The sequence below is a fragment of the Stylophora pistillata genome, chromosome 2 (assembly GCF_964205215.1).
Source record: "Stylophora pistillata chromosome 2, jaStyPist1.2, whole genome shotgun sequence".
In the NCBI taxonomy this organism is placed as follows: domain Eukaryota; kingdom Metazoa; phylum Cnidaria; class Anthozoa; order Scleractinia; family Pocilloporidae; genus Stylophora; species Stylophora pistillata.
The window spans coordinates 33,506,694-33,524,040 of record NC_142520.1 but is presented as its reverse complement, the minus strand read 5'-3'; the positions used below and the strand labels follow the sequence as shown (position 1 = coordinate 33,524,040).

The following is a 17,347-nucleotide window of genomic DNA, read 5'->3' as shown; positions in this document are numbered from 1 at the left end:
CGCGCCATCGCTCCTTCGTTTGCTCGCTCTCTTGCATTGGGAAATGATTTTGGCCACAAGCTCGGCAAGTTGTGGCAAAATGATTTCTCTCCTCCCTGTTATGTTAGTTTTTCTTTTACTCCTCACTCGTCTACGGGACGCCGTGAGTATCGGAAGCGGTTTACCCGGATAAAACGTTGAGAGAGTAAGCAAAGGAAAAAATGAAGCCTACAACACGGGGTATTCCCAGGCGGTCACCCATCCAAGTACTAACCCCGCCCGACAGGGCTTAACTTCGGTGATCGGACGAGAACCGGTGCTTTCCCTGTGGTATGGTCGTAGACAAGGGAAAACAGCTGAAATTTGGCTGGTTATCGGTTATGTTTGATCTGTACTAGCCCTAATTTGGTTACTCTAACCCTAAACCCCAACATCGTTACCCTAACCCTAACCCCAAAATCGTTACCCTAACCCTAAATTTGGTAGCCTAGACCCTAAGCCAAACGTCATCTCCTAGAGCCCGCGCACATCTTGAGAAGCGTCCATTTGAGGCAATATATCTCACTGGGGGTGGGGTGGGGGGGGGGAGTATAGAGATAAATCAAGTTTGGTAAATATTCTAAAGAACACCATCTTGTTAGTTAAGTGTATGTGGCTGGCGTCTTAAAGTTACAATGAGAAGATTACCAACCGATGAGCCACTGGGTCCGTTTTTGGGACTCGCAAGGGCTTCTGGGGGCTACCTGCTACTATCCACCATATACTGTGGGAAGGATCCCTCTACCACCCCCTTGATTGAGGGTATTGGTGGGTATCGCTTCTCGGCCTTTTGGCTAAGATCAAGTGTAGTATCTGTTCTTATCAGCTTAATATCTGATACGCTGCTCATTGAGTAGCTCATATATTAAACTGATTTTTGGAACTGGGCTGTGGAAAAGAGGCTTGCCTCGTCCCAGCCACGGGTTGCCTCGGTATAGCACTACCTCCGAGTGTGGCCCACTTCCCTTTTGGGGAAGACACATTTAATGAAAGGAAAAATAATGACTATAGCATTCTCTTCTGTGCACAGGAGCCCTGCAGCTCCAAAGGGAAGGCGGAAAAAGACATGACGGGCCAAGGCGGCAACTGACACTGGCTGATTTGAAGCGTGCAAAGCAGTACCACAAGGACATAGGTGAGGGAGAGTTTTACCACGGCAAGCGTATGCCTTTCAGGCATACTTACCTGACGCGGGAGGTACTGTGATCAAGGAGGCAGTCCTCTCAAGGCGAGGCCCTTTCATTGCACTTGGACTGGGTTGACCCTTGCGATTACCCCAAATGTGGGTAACTCGAGCGTATAATTTCTGGTAGTGGGGACCTGCGTTCGCGCTCGTCCCCGAAAAGCTGATGTAAAATATCTTGCCCTTAACCCCTGACTGACTAATGAATTGATCTTGATTTTGGAGTTGACCGTTAAACAGGGTGAACTGGAACTGGAACTGGAATGAAGAGAGAAGAAGAGCAGCAAGGGAAAAAGAAAGCAAAAAGCCATGGAAAGAAAGAGAGACAGACAGAAGTGGCCTGCGTGTTGGCAGAGAGATTTGGAGGAATAGAAGTGATTGTAAATGAAGGTGAGTTTTTGTGAGGATGTGAGTAGAGCTGTTGTAGATAGATGTGTGTGCTTTCTGCATTATTTTGTTCGTTTGTTTGCGAAAGAAAAGGAGAGGAAACCAAGCGGAGGAGTGACTGACTAACTAACCGACGGATGGACTAAGCAAAGAACGAACGATACATGGGCAAGAAAAGCATTTGTTTTAGAAACGTGAGTACATTGTCAACCATACCTGTGGCAGGCGAGGTTTTGTTGTCATGTATTTCTTATTGCGAGCGAGCGAGAGGAGGGAACGTTCGTTCCAGCGAGCGAGCAAACAAAGAGGCAGACGAGTAAGTAAAAATGTGGAACCTGTTGCCGCTTCGCTTCGTTTCAGTCACTTTGAATCCATCCGCCTCTATTAATCGTGGGAATGTTTTGACATGTCTTGAGGCCTTGAAAGTGCTGTAAAAGTGTGCGTGTTTTCCTATTTGTGATTCGTGGGAGCGTGCGAATGATTCGATGTCACGTACAAATGTGGAATTTGTCACAACAATGTGTTGAGATCTCGAGCGCGCGCCATCGCTCCTTCGTTTGCTCGCTCTCTTGCATTGGGAAATGATTTTGGCCACAAGCTCGGCAAGTTGTGGCAAAATGATTTCTCTCCTCCCTGTTATGTTAGTTTTTCTTTTACTCCTCACTCGTCTACGGGACGCCGTGAGTATCGGAAGCGGTTTACCCGGATAAAACGTTGAGAGAGTAAGCAAAGGAAAAAATGAAGCCTACAACACGGGGTATTCCCAGGCGGTCACCCATCCAAGTACTAACCCCGCCCGACAGGGCTTAACTTCGGTGATCGGACGAGAACCGGTGCTTTCCCTGTGGTATGGTCGTAGACAAGGGAAAACAGCTGAAATTTGGCTGGTTATCGGTTATGTTTGATCTGTACTAGCCCTAATTTGGTTACTCTAACCCTAAACCCCAACATCGTTACCCTAACCCTAACCCCAAAATCGTTACCCTAACCCTAAATTTGGTAGCCTAGACCCTAAGCCAAACGTCATCTCCTAGAGCCCGCGCACATCTTGAGAAGCGTCCATTTGAGGCAATATATCTCACTGGGGGTGGGGTGGGGGGGGGGAGTATAGAGATAAATCAAGTTTGGTAAATATTCTAAAGAACACCATCTTGTTAGTTAAGTGTATGTGGCTGGCGTCTTAAAGTTACAATGAGAAGATTACCAACCGATGAGCCACTGGGTCCGTTTTTGGGACTCGCAAGGGCTTCTGGGGGCTACCTGCTACTATCCACCATATACTGTGGGAAGGATCCCTCTACCACCCCCTTGATTGAGGGTATTGGTGGGTATCGCTTCTCGGCCTTTTGGCTAAGATCAAGTGTAGTATCTGTTCTTATCAGCTTAATATCTGATACGCTGCTCATTGAGTAGCTCATATATTAAACTGATTTTTGGAACTGGGCTGTGGAAAAGAGGCTTGCCTCGTCCCAGCCACGGGTTGCCTCGGTATAGCACTACCTCCGAGTGTGGCCCACTTCCCTTTTGGGGAAGACACATTTAATGAAAGGAAAAATAATGACTATAGCATTCTCTTCTGTGCACAGGAGCCCTGCAGCTCCAAAGGGAAGGCGGAAAAAGACATGACGGGCCAAGGCGGCAACTGACACTGGCTGATTTGAAGCGTGCAAAGCAGTACCACAAGGACATAGGTGAGGGAGAGTTTTACCACGGCAAGCGTATGCCTTTCAGGCATACTTACCTGACGCGGGAGGTACTGTGATCAAGGAGGCAGTCCTCTCAAGGCGAGGCCCTTTCATTGCACTTGGACTGGGTTGACCCTTGCGATTACCCCAAATGTGGGTAACTCGAGCGTATAATTTCTGGTAGTGGGGACCTGCGTTCGCGCTCGTCCCCGAAAAGCTGATGTAAAATATCTTGCCCTTAACCCCTGACTGACTAATGAATTGATCTTGATTTTGGAGTTGACCGTTAAACAGGGTGAACTGGAACTGGAACTGGAATGAAGAGAGAAGAAGAGCAGCAAGGGAAAAAGAAAGCAAAAAGCCATGGAAAGAAAGAGAGACAGACAGAAGTGGCCTGCGTGTTGGCAGAGAGATTTGGAGGAATAGAAGTGATTGTAAATGAAGGTGAGTTTTTGTGAGGATGTGAGTAGAGCTGTTGTAGATAGATGTGTGTGCTTTCTGCATTATTTTGTTCGTTTGTTTGCGAAAGAAAAGGAGAGGAAACCAAGCGGAGGAGTGACTGACTAACTAACCGACGGATGGACTAAGCAAAGAACGAACGATACATGGGCAAGAAAAGCATTTGTTTTAGAAACGTGAGTACATTGTCAACCATACCTGTGGCAGGCGAGGTTTTGTTGTCATGTATTTCTTATTGCGAGCGAGCGAGAGGAGGGAACGTTCGTTCCAGCGAGCGAGCAAACAAAGAGGCAGACGAGTAAGTAAAAATGTGGAACCTGTTGCCGCTTCGCTTCGTTTCAGTCACTTTGAATCCATCCGCCTCTATTAATCGTGGGAATGTTTTGACATGTCTTGAGGCCTTGAAAGTGCTGTAAAAGTGTGCGTGTTTTCCTATTTGTGATTCGTGGGAGCGTGCGAATGATTCGATGTCACGTACAAATGTGGAATTTGTCACAACAATGTGTTGAGATCTCGAGCGCGCGCCATCGCTCCTTCGTTTGCTCGCTCTCTTGCATTGGGAAATGATTTTGGCCACAAGCTCGGCAAGTTGTGGCAAAATGATTTCTCTCCTCCCTGTTATGTTAGTTTTTCTTTTACTCCTCACTCGTCTACGGGACGCCGTGAGTATCGGAAGCGGTTTACCCGGATAAAACGTTGAGAGAGTAAGCAAAGGAAAAAATGAAGCCTACAACACGGGGTATTCCCAGGCGGTCACCCATCCAAGTACTAACCCCGCCCGACAGGGCTTAACTTCGGTGATCGGACGAGAACCGGTGCTTTCCCTGTGGTATGGTCGTAGACAAGGGAAAACAGCTGAAATTTGGCTGGTTATCGGTTATGTTTGATCTGTACTAGCCCTAATTTGGTTACTCTAACCCTAAACCCCAACATCGTTACCCTAACCCTAACCCCAAAATCGTTACCCTAACCCTAAATTTGGTAGCCTAGACCCTAAGCCAAACGTCATCTCCTAGAGCCCGCGCACATCTTGAGAAGCGTCCATTTGAGGCAATATATCTCACTGGGGGTGGGGTGGGGGGGGGGAGTATAGAGATAAATCAAGTTTGGTAAATATTCTAAAGAACACCATCTTGTTAGTTAAGTGTATGTGGCTGGCGTCTTAAAGTTACAATGAGAAGATTACCAACCGATGAGCCACTGGGTCCGTTTTTGGGACTCGCAAGGGCTTCTGGGGGCTACCTGCTACTATCCACCATATACTGTGGGAAGGATCCCTCTACCACCCCCTTGATTGAGGGTATTGGTGGGTATCGCTTCTCGGCCTTTTGGCTAAGATCAAGTGTAGTATCTGTTCTTATCAGCTTAATATCTGATACGCTGCTCATTGAGTAGCTCATATATTAAACTGATTTTTGGAACTGGGCTGTGGAAAAGAGGCTTGCCTCGTCCCAGCCACGGGTTGCCTCGGTATAGCACTACCTCCGAGTGTGGCCCACTTCCCTTTTGGGGAAGACACATTTAATGAAAGGAAAAATAATGACTATAGCATTCTCTTCTGTGCACAGGAGCCCTGCAGCTCCAAAGGGAAGGCGGAAAAAGACATGACGGGCCAAGGCGGCAACTGACACTGGCTGATTTGAAGCGTGCAAAGCAGTACCACAAGGACATAGGTGAGGGAGAGTTTTACCACGGCAAGCGTATGCCTTTCAGGCATACTTACCTGACGCGGGAGGTACTGTGATCAAGGAGGCAGTCCTCTCAAGGCGAGGCCCTTTCATTGCACTTGGACTGGGTTGACCCTTGCGATTACCCCAAATGTGGGTAACTCGAGCGTATAATTTCTGGTAGTGGGGACCTGCGTTCGCGCTCGTCCCCGAAAAGCTGATGTAAAATATCTTGCCCTTAACCCCTGACTGACTAATGAATTGATCTTGATTTTGGAGTTGACCGTTAAACAGGGTGAACTGGAACTGGAACTGGAATGAAGAGAGAAGAAGAGCAGCAAGGGAAAAAGAAAGCAAAAAGCCATGGAAAGAAAGAGAGACAGACAGAAGTGGCCTGCGTGTTGGCAGAGAGATTTGGAGGAATAGAAGTGATTGTAAATGAAGGTGAGTTTTTGTGAGGATGTGAGTAGAGCTGTTGTAGATAGATGTGTGTGCTTTCTGCATTATTTTGTTCGTTTGTTTGCGAAAGAAAAGGAGAGGAAACCAAGCGGAGGAGTGACTGACTAACTAACCGACGGATGGACTAAGCAAAGAACGAACGATACATGGGCAAGAAAAGCATTTGTTTTAGAAACGTGAGTACATTGTCAACCATACCTGTGGCAGGCGAGGTTTTGTTGTCATGTATTTCTTATTGCGAGCGAGCGAGAGGAGGGAACGTTCGTTCCAGCGAGCGAGCAAACAAAGAGGCAGACGAGTAAGTAAAAATGTGGAACCTGTTGCCGCTTCGCTTCGTTTCAGTCACTTTGAATCCATCCGCCTCTATTAATCGTGGGAATGTTTTGACATGTCTTGAGGCCTTGAAAGTGCTGTAAAAGTGTGCGTGTTTTCCTATTTGTGATTCGTGGGAGCGTGCGAATGATTCGATGTCACGTACAAATGTGGAATTTGTCACAACAATGTGTTGAGATCTCGAGCGCGCGCCATCGCTCCTTCGTTTGCTCGCTCTCTTGCATTGGGAAATGATTTTGGCCACAAGCTCGGCAAGTTGTGGCAAAATGATTTCTCTCCTCCCTGTTATGTTAGTTTTTCTTTTACTCCTCACTCGTCTACGGGACGCCGTGAGTATCGGAAGCGGTTTACCCGGATAAAACGTTGAGAGAGTAAGCAAAGGAAAAAATGAAGCCTACAACACGGGGTATTCCCAGGCGGTCACCCATCCAAGTACTAACCCCGCCCGACAGGGCTTAACTTCGGTGATCGGACGAGAACCGGTGCTTTCCCTGTGGTATGGTCGTAGACAAGGGAAAACAGCTGAAATTTGGCTGGTTATCGGTTATGTTTGATCTGTACTAGCCCTAATTTGGTTACTCTAACCCTAAACCCCAACATCGTTACCCTAACCCTAACCCCAAAATCGTTACCCTAACCCTAAATTTGGTAGCCTAGACCCTAAGCCAAACGTCATCTCCTAGAGCCCGCGCACATCTTGAGAAGCGTCCATTTGAGGCAATATATCTCACTGGGGGTGGGGTGGGGGGGGGGAGTATAGAGATAAATCAAGTTTGGTAAATATTCTAAAGAACACCATCTTGTTAGTTAAGTGTATGTGGCTGGCGTCTTAAAGTTACAATGAGAAGATTACCAACCGATGAGCCACTGGGTCCGTTTTTGGGACTCGCAAGGGCTTCTGGGGGCTACCTGCTACTATCCACCATATACTGTGGGAAGGATCCCTCTACCACCCCCTTGATTGAGGGTATTGGTGGGTATCGCTTCTCGGCCTTTTGGCTAAGATCAAGTGTAGTATCTGTTCTTATCAGCTTAATATCTGATACGCTGCTCATTGAGTAGCTCATATATTAAACTGATTTTTGGAACTGGGCTGTGGAAAAGAGGCTTGCCTCGTCCCAGCCACGGGTTGCCTCGGTATAGCACTACCTCCGAGTGTGGCCCACTTCCCTTTTGGGGAAGACACATTTAATGAAAGGAAAAATAATGACTATAGCATTCTCTTCTGTGCACAGGAGCCCTGCAGCTCCAAAGGGAAGGCGGAAAAAGACATGACGGGCCAAGGCGGCAACTGACACTGGCTGATTTGAAGCGTGCAAAGCAGTACCACAAGGACATAGGTGAGGGAGAGTTTTACCACGGCAAGCGTATGCCTTTCAGGCATACTTACCTGACGCGGGAGGTACTGTGATCAAGGAGGCAGTCCTCTCAAGGCGAGGCCCTTTCATTGCACTTGGACTGGGTTGACCCTTGCGATTACCCCAAATGTGGGTAACTCGAGCGTATAATTTCTGGTAGTGGGGACCTGCGTTCGCGCTCGTCCCCGAAAAGCTGATGTAAAATATCTTGCCCTTAACCCCTGACTGACTAATGAATTGATCTTGATTTTGGAGTTGACCGTTAAACAGGGTGAACTGGAACTGGAACTGGAATGAAGAGAGAAGAAGAGCAGCAAGGGAAAAAGAAAGCAAAAAGCCATGGAAAGAAAGAGAGACAGACAGAAGTGGCCTGCGTGTTGGCAGAGAGATTTGGAGGAATAGAAGTGATTGTAAATGAAGGTGAGTTTTTGTGAGGATGTGAGTAGAGCTGTTGTAGATAGATGTGTGTGCTTTCTGCATTATTTTGTTCGTTTGTTTGCGAAAGAAAAGGAGAGGAAACCAAGCGGAGGAGTGACTGACTAACTAACCGACGGATGGACTAAGCAAAGAACGAACGATACATGGGCAAGAAAAGCATTTGTTTTAGAAACGTGAGTACATTGTCAACCATACCTGTGGCAGGCGAGGTTTTGTTGTCATGTATTTCTTATTGCGAGCGAGCGAGAGGAGGGAACGTTCGTTCCAGCGAGCGAGCAAACAAAGAGGCAGACGAGTAAGTAAAAATGTGGAACCTGTTGCCGCTTCGCTTCGTTTCAGTCACTTTGAATCCATCCGCCTCTATTAATCGTGGGAATGTTTTGACATGTCTTGAGGCCTTGAAAGTGCTGTAAAAGTGTGCGTGTTTTCCTATTTGTGATTCGTGGGAGCGTGCGAATGATTCGATGTCACGTACAAATGTGGAATTTGTCACAACAATGTGTTGAGATCTCGAGCGCGCGCCATCGCTCCTTCGTTTGCTCGCTCTCTTGCATTGGGAAATGATTTTGGCCACAAGCTCGGCAAGTTGTGGCAAAATGATTTCTCTCCTCCCTGTTATGTTAGTTTTTCTTTTACTCCTCACTCGTCTACGGGACGCCGTGAGTATCGGAAGCGGTTTACCCGGATAAAACGTTGAGAGAGTAAGCAAAGGAAAAAATGAAGCCTACAACACGGGGTATTCCCAGGCGGTCACCCATCCAAGTACTAACCCCGCCCGACAGGGCTTAACTTCGGTGATCGGACGAGAACCGGTGCTTTCCCTGTGGTATGGTCGTAGACAAGGGAAAACAGCTGAAATTTGGCTGGTTATCGGTTATGTTTGATCTGTACTAGCCCTAATTTGGTTACTCTAACCCTAAACCCCAACATCGTTACCCTAACCCTAACCCCAAAATCGTTACCCTAACCCTAAATTTGGTAGCCTAGACCCTAAGCCAAACGTCATCTCCTAGAGCCCGCGCACATCTTGAGAAGCGTCCATTTGAGGCAATATATCTCACTGGGGGTGGGGTGGGGGGGGGGAGTATAGAGATAAATCAAGTTTGGTAAATATTCTAAAGAACACCATCTTGTTAGTTAAGTGTATGTGGCTGGCGTCTTAAAGTTACAATGAGAAGATTACCAACCGATGAGCCACTGGGTCCGTTTTTGGGACTCGCAAGGGCTTCTGGGGGCTACCTGCTACTATCCACCATATACTGTGGGAAGGATCCCTCTACCACCCCCTTGATTGAGGGTATTGGTGGGTATCGCTTCTCGGCCTTTTGGCTAAGATCAAGTGTAGTATCTGTTCTTATCAGCTTAATATCTGATACGCTGCTCATTGAGTAGCTCATATATTAAACTGATTTTTGGAACTGGGCTGTGGAAAAGAGGCTTGCCTCGTCCCAGCCACGGGTTGCCTCGGTATAGCACTACCTCCGAGTGTGGCCCACTTCCCTTTTGGGGAAGACACATTTAATGAAAGGAAAAATAATGACTATAGCATTCTCTTCTGTGCACAGGAGCCCTGCAGCTCCAAAGGGAAGGCGGAAAAAGACATGACGGGCCAAGGCGGCAACTGACACTGGCTGATTTGAAGCGTGCAAAGCAGTACCACAAGGACATAGGTGAGGGAGAGTTTTACCACGGCAAGCGTATGCCTTTCAGGCATACTTACCTGACGCGGGAGGTACTGTGATCAAGGAGGCAGTCCTCTCAAGGCGAGGCCCTTTCATTGCACTTGGACTGGGTTGACCCTTGCGATTACCCCAAATGTGGGTAACTCGAGCGTATAATTTCTGGTAGTGGGGACCTGCGTTCGCGCTCGTCCCCGAAAAGCTGATGTAAAATATCTTGCCCTTAACCCCTGACTGACTAATGAATTGATCTTGATTTTGGAGTTGACCGTTAAACAGGGTGAACTGGAACTGGAACTGGAATGAAGAGAGAAGAAGAGCAGCAAGGGAAAAAGAAAGCAAAAAGCCATGGAAAGAAAGAGAGACAGACAGAAGTGGCCTGCGTGTTGGCAGAGAGATTTGGAGGAATAGAAGTGATTGTAAATGAAGGTGAGTTTTTGTGAGGATGTGAGTAGAGCTGTTGTAGATAGATGTGTGTGCTTTCTGCATTATTTTGTTCGTTTGTTTGCGAAAGAAAAGGAGAGGAAACCAAGCGGAGGAGTGACTGACTAACTAACCGACGGATGGACTAAGCAAAGAACGAACGATACATGGGCAAGAAAAGCATTTGTTTTAGAAACGTGAGTACATTGTCAACCATACCTGTGGCAGGCGAGGTTTTGTTGTCATGTATTTCTTATTGCGAGCGAGCGAGAGGAGGGAACGTTCGTTCCAGCGAGCGAGCAAACAAAGAGGCAGACGAGTAAGTAAAAATGTGGAACCTGTTGCCGCTTCGCTTCGTTTCAGTCACTTTGAATCCATCCGCCTCTATTAATCGTGGGAATGTTTTGACATGTCTTGAGGCCTTGAAAGTGCTGTAAAAGTGTGCGTGTTTTCCTATTTGTGATTCGTGGGAGCGTGCGAATGATTCGATGTCACGTACAAATGTGGAATTTGTCACAACAATGTGTTGAGATCTCGAGCGCGCGCCATCGCTCCTTCGTTTGCTCGCTCTCTTGCATTGGGAAATGATTTTGGCCACAAGCTCGGCAAGTTGTGGCAAAATGATTTCTCTCCTCCCTGTTATGTTAGTTTTTCTTTTACTCCTCACTCGTCTACGGGACGCCGTGAGTATCGGAAGCGGTTTACCCGGATAAAACGTTGAGAGAGTAAGCAAAGGAAAAAATGAAGCCTACAACACGGGGTATTCCCAGGCGGTCACCCATCCAAGTACTAACCCCGCCCGACAGGGCTTAACTTCGGTGATCGGACGAGAACCGGTGCTTTCCCTGTGGTATGGTCGTAGACAAGGGAAAACAGCTGAAATTTGGCTGGTTATCGGTTATGTTTGATCTGTACTAGCCCTAATTTGGTTACTCTAACCCTAAACCCCAACATCGTTACCCTAACCCTAACCCCAAAATCGTTACCCTAACCCTAAATTTGGTAGCCTAGACCCTAAGCCAAACGTCATCTCCTAGAGCCCGCGCACATCTTGAGAAGCGTCCATTTGAGGCAATATATCTCACTGGGGGTGGGGTGGGGGGGGGGAGTATAGAGATAAATCAAGTTTGGTAAATATTCTAAAGAACACCATCTTGTTAGTTAAGTGTATGTGGCTGGCGTCTTAAAGTTACAATGAGAAGATTACCAACCGATGAGCCACTGGGTCCGTTTTTGGGACTCGCAAGGGCTTCTGGGGGCTACCTGCTACTATCCACCATATACTGTGGGAAGGATCCCTCTACCACCCCCTTGATTGAGGGTATTGGTGGGTATCGCTTCTCGGCCTTTTGGCTAAGATCAAGTGTAGTATCTGTTCTTATCAGCTTAATATCTGATACGCTGCTCATTGAGTAGCTCATATATTAAACTGATTTTTGGAACTGGGCTGTGGAAAAGAGGCTTGCCTCGTCCCAGCCACGGGTTGCCTCGGTATAGCACTACCTCCGAGTGTGGCCCACTTCCCTTTTGGGGAAGACACATTTAATGAAAGGAAAAATAATGACTATAGCATTCTCTTCTGTGCACAGGAGCCCTGCAGCTCCAAAGGGAAGGCGGAAAAAGACATGACGGGCCAAGGCGGCAACTGACACTGGCTGATTTGAAGCGTGCAAAGCAGTACCACAAGGACATAGGTGAGGGAGAGTTTTACCACGGCAAGCGTATGCCTTTCAGGCATACTTACCTGACGCGGGAGGTACTGTGATCAAGGAGGCAGTCCTCTCAAGGCGAGGCCCTTTCATTGCACTTGGACTGGGTTGACCCTTGCGATTACCCCAAATGTGGGTAACTCGAGCGTATAATTTCTGGTAGTGGGGACCTGCGTTCGCGCTCGTCCCCGAAAAGCTGATGTAAAATATCTTGCCCTTAACCCCTGACTGACTAATGAATTGATCTTGATTTTGGAGTTGACCGTTAAACAGGGTGAACTGGAACTGGAACTGGAATGAAGAGAGAAGAAGAGCAGCAAGGGAAAAAGAAAGCAAAAAGCCATGGAAAGAAAGAGAGACAGACAGAAGTGGCCTGCGTGTTGGCAGAGAGATTTGGAGGAATAGAAGTGATTGTAAATGAAGGTGAGTTTTTGTGAGGATGTGAGTAGAGCTGTTGTAGATAGATGTGTGTGCTTTCTGCATTATTTTGTTCGTTTGTTTGCGAAAGAAAAGGAGAGGAAACCAAGCGGAGGAGTGACTGACTAACTAACCGACGGATGGACTAAGCAAAGAACGAACGATACATGGGCAAGAAAAGCATTTGTTTTAGAAACGTGAGTACATTGTCAACCATACCTGTGGCAGGCGAGGTTTTGTTGTCATGTATTTCTTATTGCGAGCGAGCGAGAGGAGGGAACGTTCGTTCCAGCGAGCGAGCAAACAAAGAGGCAGACGAGTAAGTAAAAATGTGGAACCTGTTGCCGCTTCGCTTCGTTTCAGTCACTTTGAATCCATCCGCCTCTATTAATCGTGGGAATGTTTTGACATGTCTTGAGGCCTTGAAAGTGCTGTAAAAGTGTGCGTGTTTTCCTATTTGTGATTCGTGGGAGCGTGCGAATGATTCGATGTCACGTACAAATGTGGAATTTGTCACAACAATGTGTTGAGATCTCGAGCGCGCGCCATCGCTCCTTCGTTTGCTCGCTCTCTTGCATTGGGAAATGATTTTGGCCACAAGCTCGGCAAGTTGTGGCAAAATGATTTCTCTCCTCCCTGTTATGTTAGTTTTTCTTTTACTCCTCACTCGTCTACGGGACGCCGTGAGTATCGGAAGCGGTTTACCCGGATAAAACGTTGAGAGAGTAAGCAAAGGAAAAAATGAAGCCTACAACACGGGGTATTCCCAGGCGGTCACCCATCCAAGTACTAACCCCGCCCGACAGGGCTTAACTTCGGTGATCGGACGAGAACCGGTGCTTTCCCTGTGGTATGGTCGTAGACAAGGGAAAACAGCTGAAATTTGGCTGGTTATCGGTTATGTTTGATCTGTACTAGCCCTAATTTGGTTACTCTAACCCTAAACCCCAACATCGTTACCCTAACCCTAACCCCAAAATCGTTACCCTAACCCTAAATTTGGTAGCCTAGACCCTAAGCCAAACGTCATCTCCTAGAGCCCGCGCACATCTTGAGAAGCGTCCATTTGAGGCAATATATCTCACTGGGGGTGGGGTGGGGGGGGGGAGTATAGAGATAAATCAAGTTTGGTAAATATTCTAAAGAACACCATCTTGTTAGTTAAGTGTATGTGGCTGGCGTCTTAAAGTTACAATGAGAAGATTACCAACCGATGAGCCACTGGGTCCGTTTTTGGGACTCGCAAGGGCTTCTGGGGGCTACCTGCTACTATCCACCATATACTGTGGGAAGGATCCCTCTACCACCCCCTTGATTGAGGGTATTGGTGGGTATCGCTTCTCGGCCTTTTGGCTAAGATCAAGTGTAGTATCTGTTCTTATCAGCTTAATATCTGATACGCTGCTCATTGAGTAGCTCATATATTAAACTGATTTTTGGAACTGGGCTGTGGAAAAGAGGCTTGCCTCGTCCCAGCCACGGGTTGCCTCGGTATAGCACTACCTCCGAGTGTGGCCCACTTCCCTTTTGGGGAAGACACATTTAATGAAAGGAAAAATAATGACTATAGCATTCTCTTCTGTGCACAGGAGCCCTGCAGCTCCAAAGGGAAGGCGGAAAAAGACATGACGGGCCAAGGCGGCAACTGACACTGGCTGATTTGAAGCGTGCAAAGCAGTACCACAAGGACATAGGTGAGGGAGAGTTTTACCACGGCAAGCGTATGCCTTTCAGGCATACTTACCTGACGCGGGAGGTACTGTGATCAAGGAGGCAGTCCTCTCAAGGCGAGGCCCTTTCATTGCACTTGGACTGGGTTGACCCTTGCGATTACCCCAAATGTGGGTAACTCGAGCGTATAATTTCTGGTAGTGGGGACCTGCGTTCGCGCTCGTCCCCGAAAAGCTGATGTAAAATATCTTGCCCTTAACCCCTGACTGACTAATGAATTGATCTTGATTTTGGAGTTGACCGTTAAACAGGGTGAACTGGAACTGGAACTGGAATGAAGAGAGAAGAAGAGCAGCAAGGGAAAAAGAAAGCAAAAAGCCATGGAAAGAAAGAGAGACAGACAGAAGTGGCCTGCGTGTTGGCAGAGAGATTTGGAGGAATAGAAGTGATTGTAAATGAAGGTGAGTTTTTGTGAGGATGTGAGTAGAGCTGTTGTAGATAGATGTGTGTGCTTTCTGCATTATTTTGTTCGTTTGTTTGCGAAAGAAAAGGAGAGGAAACCAAGCGGAGGAGTGACTGACTAACTAACCGACGGATGGACTAAGCAAAGAACGAACGATACATGGGCAAGAAAAGCATTTGTTTTAGAAACGTGAGTACATTGTCAACCATACCTGTGGCAGGCGAGGTTTTGTTGTCATGTATTTCTTATTGCGAGCGAGCGAGAGGAGGGAACGTTCGTTCCAGCGAGCGAGCAAACAAAGAGGCAGACGAGTAAGTAAAAATGTGGAACCTGTTGCCGCTTCGCTTCGTTTCAGTCACTTTGAATCCATCCGCCTCTATTAATCGTGGGAATGTTTTGACATGTCTTGAGGCCTTGAAAGTGCTGTAAAAGTGTGCGTGTTTTCCTATTTGTGATTCGTGGGAGCGTGCGAATGATTCGATGTCACGTACAAATGTGGAATTTGTCACAACAATGTGTTGAGATCTCGAGCGCGCGCCATCGCTCCTTCGTTTGCTCGCTCTCTTGCATTGGGAAATGATTTTGGCCACAAGCTCGGCAAGTTGTGGCAAAATGATTTCTCTCCTCCCTGTTATGTTAGTTTTTCTTTTACTCCTCACTCGTCTACGGGACGCCGTGAGTATCGGAAGCGGTTTACCCGGATAAAACGTTGAGAGAGTAAGCAAAGGAAAAAATGAAGCCTACAACACGGGGTATTCCCAGGCGGTCACCCATCCAAGTACTAACCCCGCCCGACAGGGCTTAACTTCGGTGATCGGACGAGAACCGGTGCTTTCCCTGTGGTATGGTCGTAGACAAGGGAAAACAGCTGAAATTTGGCTGGTTATCGGTTATGTTTGATCTGTACTAGCCCTAATTTGGTTACTCTAACCCTAAACCCCAACATCGTTACCCTAACCCTAACCCCAAAATCGTTACCCTAACCCTAAATTTGGTAGCCTAGACCCTAAGCCAAACGTCATCTCCTAGAGCCCGCGCACATCTTGAGAAGCGTCCATTTGAGGCAATATATCTCACTGGGGGTGGGGTGGGGGGGGGGAGTATAGAGATAAATCAAGTTTGGTAAATATTCTAAAGAACACCATCTTGTTAGTTAAGTGTATGTGGCTGGCGTCTTAAAGTTACAATGAGAAGATTACCAACCGATGAGCCACTGGGTCCGTTTTTGGGACTCGCAAGGGCTTCTGGGGGCTACCTGCTACTATCCACCATATACTGTGGGAAGGATCCCTCTACCACCCCCTTGATTGAGGGTATTGGTGGGTATCGCTTCTCGGCCTTTTGGCTAAGATCAAGTGTAGTATCTGTTCTTATCAGCTTAATATCTGATACGCTGCTCATTGAGTAGCTCATATATTAAACTGATTTTTGGAACTGGGCTGTGGAAAAGAGGCTTGCCTCGTCCCAGCCACGGGTTGCCTCGGTATAGCACTACCTCCGAGTGTGGCCCACTTCCCTTTTGGGGAAGACACATTTAATGAAAGGAAAAATAATGACTATAGCATTCTCTTCTGTGCACAGGAGCCCTGCAGCTCCAAAGGGAAGGCGGAAAAAGACATGACGGGCCAAGGCGGCAACTGACACTGGCTGATTTGAAGCGTGCAAAGCAGTACCACAAGGACATAGGTGAGGGAGAGTTTTACCACGGCAAGCGTATGCCTTTCAGGCATACTTACCTGACGCGGGAGGTACTGTGATCAAGGAGGCAGTCCTCTCAAGGCGAGGCCCTTTCATTGCACTTGGACTGGGTTGACCCTTGCGATTACCCCAAATGTGGGTAACTCGAGCGTATAATTTCTGGTAGTGGGGACCTGCGTTCGCGCTCGTCCCCGAAAAGCTGATGTAAAATATCTTGCCCTTAACCCCTGACTGACTAATGAATTGATCTTGATTTTGGAGTTGACCGTTAAACAGGGTGAACTGGAACTGGAACTGGAATGAAGAGAGAAGAAGAGCAGCAAGGGAAAAAGAAAGCAAAAAGCCATGGAAAGAAAGAGAGACAGACAGAAGTGGCCTGCGTGTTGGCAGAGAGATTTGGAGGAATAGAAGTGATTGTAAATGAAGGTGAGTTTTTGTGAGGATGTGAGTAGAGCTGTTGTAGATAGATGTGTGTGCTTTCTGCATTATTTTGTTCGTTTGTTTGCGAAAGAAAAGGAGAGGAAACCAAGCGGAGGAGTGACTGACTAACTAACCGACGGATGGACTAAGCAAAGAACGAACGATACATGGGCAAGAAAAGCATTTGTTTTAGAAACGTGAGTACATTGTCAACCATACCTGTGGCAGGCGAGGTTTTGTTGTCATGTATTTCTTATTGCGAGCGAGCGAGAGGAGGGAACGTTCGTTCCAGCGAGCGAGCAAACAAAGAGGCAGACGAGTAAGTAAAAATGTGGAACCTGTTGCCGCTTCGCTTCGTTTCAGTCACTTTGAATCCATCCGCCTCTATTAATCGTGGGAATGTTTTGACATGTCTTGAGGCCTTGAAAGTGCTGTAAAAGTGTGCGTGTTTTCCTATTTGTGATTCGTGGGAGCGTGCGAATGATTCGATGTCACGTACAAATGTGGAATTTGTCACAACAATGTGTTGAGATCTCGAGCGCGCGCCATCGCTCCTTCGTTTGCTCGCTCTCTTGCATTGGGAAATGATTTTGGCCACAAGCTCGGCAAGTTGTGGCAAAATGATTTCTCTCCTCCCTGTTATGTTAGTTTTTCTTTTACTCCTCACTCGTCTACGGGACGCCGTGAGTATCGGAAGCGGTTTACCCGGATAAAACGTTGAGAGAGTAAGCAAAGGAAAAAATGAAGCCTACAACACGGGGTATTCCCAGGCGGTCACCCATCCAAGTACTAACCCCGCCCGACAGGGCTTAACTTCGGTGATCGGACGAGAACCGGTGCTTTCCCTGTGGTATGGTCGTAGACAAGGGAAAACAGCTGA

The 17,347-nt window shown here is 47.3% G+C and overlaps 25 non-coding genes across 25 annotated transcripts; 16 read left to right on the top strand and 9 right to left on the bottom strand.

Annotated features, from left to right (window-relative positions):
* Positions 1-204: 204 nt before the first annotated feature.
* Positions 205-323, bottom strand: LOC148739146 (5S ribosomal RNA). Its single transcript, XR_015998199.1, has one exon. It is a non-coding gene; the product is annotated as a 5S ribosomal RNA (ribosomal RNA).
* Positions 324-792: 469 nt separating this feature from the next.
* LOC148739145 (U2 spliceosomal RNA) lies at positions 793-984 on the top strand. Its single transcript, XR_015997700.1, has one exon. It is a non-coding gene; the product is annotated as a U2 spliceosomal RNA (small nuclear RNA).
* Positions 985-1,195: 211 nt separating this feature from the next.
* On the top strand, positions 1,196-1,359 carry LOC148739144 (U1 spliceosomal RNA). Its single transcript, XR_015997898.1, has one exon. It is a non-coding gene; the product is annotated as a U1 spliceosomal RNA (small nuclear RNA).
* Positions 1,360-2,330: 971 nt separating this feature from the next.
* Positions 2,331-2,449, bottom strand: LOC148739143 (5S ribosomal RNA). The gene has a single exon (XR_015998198.1). It is a non-coding gene; the product is annotated as a 5S ribosomal RNA (ribosomal RNA).
* A 469-nt stretch (positions 2,450-2,918) lies between these two features.
* LOC148739142 (U2 spliceosomal RNA) lies at positions 2,919-3,110 on the top strand. Its single transcript, XR_015997699.1, has one exon. It is a non-coding gene; the product is annotated as a U2 spliceosomal RNA (small nuclear RNA).
* Positions 3,111-3,321: 211 nt separating this feature from the next.
* On the top strand, positions 3,322-3,485 carry LOC148739141 (U1 spliceosomal RNA). The gene has a single exon (XR_015997897.1). It is a non-coding gene; the product is annotated as a U1 spliceosomal RNA (small nuclear RNA).
* A 971-nt stretch (positions 3,486-4,456) lies between these two features.
* LOC148739140 (5S ribosomal RNA) lies at positions 4,457-4,575 on the bottom strand. Its single transcript, XR_015998197.1, has one exon. It is a non-coding gene; the product is annotated as a 5S ribosomal RNA (ribosomal RNA).
* Positions 4,576-5,044: 469 nt separating this feature from the next.
* Positions 5,045-5,236, top strand: LOC148739139 (U2 spliceosomal RNA). The gene has a single exon (XR_015997698.1). It is a non-coding gene; the product is annotated as a U2 spliceosomal RNA (small nuclear RNA).
* Positions 5,237-5,447: 211 nt separating this feature from the next.
* LOC148739138 (U1 spliceosomal RNA) lies at positions 5,448-5,611 on the top strand. Its single transcript, XR_015997896.1, has one exon. It is a non-coding gene; the product is annotated as a U1 spliceosomal RNA (small nuclear RNA).
* A 971-nt stretch (positions 5,612-6,582) lies between these two features.
* Positions 6,583-6,701, bottom strand: LOC148739137 (5S ribosomal RNA). Its single transcript, XR_015998196.1, has one exon. It is a non-coding gene; the product is annotated as a 5S ribosomal RNA (ribosomal RNA).
* Positions 6,702-7,170: 469 nt separating this feature from the next.
* Positions 7,171-7,362, top strand: LOC148739136 (U2 spliceosomal RNA). Its single transcript, XR_015997697.1, has one exon. It is a non-coding gene; the product is annotated as a U2 spliceosomal RNA (small nuclear RNA).
* A 211-nt stretch (positions 7,363-7,573) lies between these two features.
* On the top strand, positions 7,574-7,737 carry LOC148739135 (U1 spliceosomal RNA). The gene has a single exon (XR_015997895.1). It is a non-coding gene; the product is annotated as a U1 spliceosomal RNA (small nuclear RNA).
* Positions 7,738-8,708: 971 nt separating this feature from the next.
* Positions 8,709-8,827, bottom strand: LOC148739134 (5S ribosomal RNA). The gene has a single exon (XR_015998195.1). It is a non-coding gene; the product is annotated as a 5S ribosomal RNA (ribosomal RNA).
* Positions 8,828-9,296: 469 nt separating this feature from the next.
* LOC148739133 (U2 spliceosomal RNA) lies at positions 9,297-9,488 on the top strand. The gene has a single exon (XR_015997696.1). It is a non-coding gene; the product is annotated as a U2 spliceosomal RNA (small nuclear RNA).
* A 211-nt stretch (positions 9,489-9,699) lies between these two features.
* On the top strand, positions 9,700-9,863 carry LOC148739132 (U1 spliceosomal RNA). Its single transcript, XR_015997893.1, has one exon. It is a non-coding gene; the product is annotated as a U1 spliceosomal RNA (small nuclear RNA).
* A 971-nt stretch (positions 9,864-10,834) lies between these two features.
* LOC148739131 (5S ribosomal RNA) lies at positions 10,835-10,953 on the bottom strand. The gene has a single exon (XR_015998193.1). It is a non-coding gene; the product is annotated as a 5S ribosomal RNA (ribosomal RNA).
* Positions 10,954-11,422: 469 nt separating this feature from the next.
* LOC148739130 (U2 spliceosomal RNA) lies at positions 11,423-11,614 on the top strand. Its single transcript, XR_015997695.1, has one exon. It is a non-coding gene; the product is annotated as a U2 spliceosomal RNA (small nuclear RNA).
* Positions 11,615-11,825: 211 nt separating this feature from the next.
* On the top strand, positions 11,826-11,989 carry LOC148739129 (U1 spliceosomal RNA). The gene has a single exon (XR_015997892.1). It is a non-coding gene; the product is annotated as a U1 spliceosomal RNA (small nuclear RNA).
* Positions 11,990-12,960: 971 nt separating this feature from the next.
* Positions 12,961-13,079, bottom strand: LOC148739128 (5S ribosomal RNA). The gene has a single exon (XR_015998192.1). It is a non-coding gene; the product is annotated as a 5S ribosomal RNA (ribosomal RNA).
* A 469-nt stretch (positions 13,080-13,548) lies between these two features.
* LOC148739127 (U2 spliceosomal RNA) lies at positions 13,549-13,740 on the top strand. Its single transcript, XR_015997693.1, has one exon. It is a non-coding gene; the product is annotated as a U2 spliceosomal RNA (small nuclear RNA).
* A 211-nt stretch (positions 13,741-13,951) lies between these two features.
* LOC148739126 (U1 spliceosomal RNA) lies at positions 13,952-14,115 on the top strand. Its single transcript, XR_015997891.1, has one exon. It is a non-coding gene; the product is annotated as a U1 spliceosomal RNA (small nuclear RNA).
* A 971-nt stretch (positions 14,116-15,086) lies between these two features.
* On the bottom strand, positions 15,087-15,205 carry LOC148739125 (5S ribosomal RNA). Its single transcript, XR_015998191.1, has one exon. It is a non-coding gene; the product is annotated as a 5S ribosomal RNA (ribosomal RNA).
* A 469-nt stretch (positions 15,206-15,674) lies between these two features.
* On the top strand, positions 15,675-15,866 carry LOC148739124 (U2 spliceosomal RNA). Its single transcript, XR_015997692.1, has one exon. It is a non-coding gene; the product is annotated as a U2 spliceosomal RNA (small nuclear RNA).
* A 211-nt stretch (positions 15,867-16,077) lies between these two features.
* Positions 16,078-16,241, top strand: LOC148739123 (U1 spliceosomal RNA). Its single transcript, XR_015997890.1, has one exon. It is a non-coding gene; the product is annotated as a U1 spliceosomal RNA (small nuclear RNA).
* A 971-nt stretch (positions 16,242-17,212) lies between these two features.
* On the bottom strand, positions 17,213-17,331 carry LOC148739122 (5S ribosomal RNA). Its single transcript, XR_015998190.1, has one exon. It is a non-coding gene; the product is annotated as a 5S ribosomal RNA (ribosomal RNA).
* Positions 17,332-17,347: the final 16 nt, after the last annotated feature.